This window comes from Paramormyrops kingsleyae, chromosome 25 (genome assembly GCF_048594095.1).
Source record: "Paramormyrops kingsleyae isolate MSU_618 chromosome 25, PKINGS_0.4, whole genome shotgun sequence".
NCBI classification, from domain to species: domain Eukaryota; kingdom Metazoa; phylum Chordata; class Actinopteri; order Osteoglossiformes; family Mormyridae; genus Paramormyrops; species Paramormyrops kingsleyae.
In genome coordinates this window covers 235,989-238,488 of record NC_132821.1, presented here as the reverse complement: position 1 = coordinate 238,488, position 2,500 = coordinate 235,989, and positions in this window count along the sequence as shown.

Genomic DNA, 2,500 nt, shown 5'->3' with positions numbered 1-2,500 from the left:
ACTACAGCGGCGCATTGGCGAGTTCTCAGTAAAGAGGAACTTCGGCCGGAGAGATATGCCAACGTCTCCCGGTCTCTGCTTCGACAGAGGAAAACGTTTCCAACACGACCCTAGCTCCAAACCCTAAGCATAGGCCAGACGGGGCGACCATAGCTCCGAACCATAAGCGTAGGCCAGACGGGGCGACCATAGCTCCGAGCCTAGGACAAGGGCGACAAGGGTCAGCCTCCGCCCGGGGCCTACGCATAGGCCGCAGTGACGAAATTTATAAATTGTTCAGTCTAGCTTCCAACATGACAGTATATGAACTGAGAGAGATAGGCAGATTGGATTTGCAGTTGGGGGTAAAGATGGGGACATTTGTAATAAGATCAAGTCTGGGGGCCCAGGAGTCTGAGACATTGACATTTCATCTCTGTGAGCTTCCTGATCACCGGGTGGGGGCCCAAAGTAAAGGTGAATGCTAATCTCAAGGCCAGGCCGTGCCTTTGTCGCTATGGTAATGTGAAGGTCTGGGTGATACTATCATGCTAATTAGGGTTAGCACCTGGAGAGGCATTTGAAAGGCAGTGTTATGCTGATGAAATCAGGGCTGGGGAACTTCCAGGCTGATTCCTGGAACATGCTGTGCTTTGTTTAGTTTGTCTCCACCTCTGTGTATCCCTCCCCCCTTGAAACGTATAAGCTGCGCCGAGCTGAGTCTTAGTCAGACTTGGATGACTACAGCGGCGCATTGGCGAGTTCTCAGTAAAGAGGAACTTCGGCCGGAGAGATATGCCAACGTCTCCCGGTCTCTGCTTCGACAGAGGAAAACGTTTCCAACACGACCCTAGCTCCAAACCCTAAGCATAGGCCAGACGGGGCGACCATAGCTCCGAACCATAAGCGAAGGCCAGACGGGGCGACCATAGCTCCGAGCCTAGGACAAGGGCGACAAGGGTCAGCCTCCGCCCGGGGCCTACGCATAGGCCGCAGTGACGAAATTTATAAATTGTTCAGTCTAGCTTCCAACATGACAGTATATGAACTGAGAGAGATAGGCAGATTGGATTTGCAGTTGGGGGTAAAGATGGGGACATTTGTAATAAGATCAAGTCTGGGGGCCCAGGAGTCTGAGACATTGACATTTCATCTCTGTGAGCTTCCTGATCACCGGGTGGGGGCCCAAAGTAAAGGTGAATGCTAATCTCAAGGCCAGGCCGTGCCTTTGTCGCTATGGTAATGTGAAGGTCTGGGTGATACTATCATGCTAATTAGGGTTAGCACCTGGAGAGGCATTTGAAAGGCAGTGTTATGCTGATGAAATCAGGGCTGGGGAACTTCCAGGCTGATTCCTGGAACATGCTGTGCTTTGTTTAGTTTGTCTCCACCTCTGTGTATCCCTCCCCCCTTGAAACGTATAAGCTGCGCCGAGCTGAGTCTTAGTCAGACTTGGATGACTACAGCGGCGCATTGGCGAGTTCTCAGTAAAGAGGAACTTCGGCCGGAGAGATATGCCAACGTCTCCCGGTCTCTGCTTCGACAGAGGAAAACGTTTCCAACACGACCCTAGCTCCAAACCCTAAGCATAGGCCAGACGGGGCGACCATAGCTCCGAACCATAAGCGAAGGCCAGACGGGGCGACCATAGCTCCGAGCCTAGGACAAGGGCGACAAGGGTCAGCCTCCGCCCGGGGCCTACGCATAGGCCGCGGACTCTGCCAATATGTCCCAGAGGCGAATGGCCACTGCGGGGCCTCCAGCCCGGGCAGAGGGGAAGCCTCCCCGGCAGCCCCATTAACGCCTAATTGGCCAGGCGGCCCCGTCTACACTTAGTTGAGCTGGCGGCCTCATTTACATTAAGTGGACCCGGCGGCCCCATTCACACCTAGTTGATCAGGCGGGCCCGTTCACACCTAGTTGATCGGGCGGGGCCATTCGCACCTGGTTGATCGGGCGGGCCCGTTCGCACCTAGTTGACCGGGCGGCCGCATTCACAAGTACCGCAGTGGGCGGCCTCGTTTACATTCAGGGGACCTGCCGGCCCGATTGACGTCTAGTTGATCAGGCGGGCCCGTTCGGACCTAGTTGACCTGGGGGCGGCCGCATTTACATGTAGCGCAGCGGGCGGCCGCATTTACATTAACCCTCTACCGCACACAATTTGATGGTACATGATAAGAAATTATTCCACATCACTTATTGGTTAATTTTGGGACATTTTATTGATTATGTATGTACATATTTATTTCACCGCCCCCCTCTCCAAATGATCTTTTGTTGCCTAAGGGCAAAGTTGTGCAACACTGATACAAAACCACAGAGAAAATTATGTCTTCATAGATCATAATACAATGCTCAGAGAGCAATGCAAAGTAACAAAATTTTTGATGGCTTCCCATCGTGCAAGAGGCATAACATCAGCAACATGTGCAATGTGGCTACTATGGCTCCAGAACATGCGAGTAGCTGGAAGACCAAATATTGACATATGGAGCACAGTGGCAAAGAACTGTTCAAG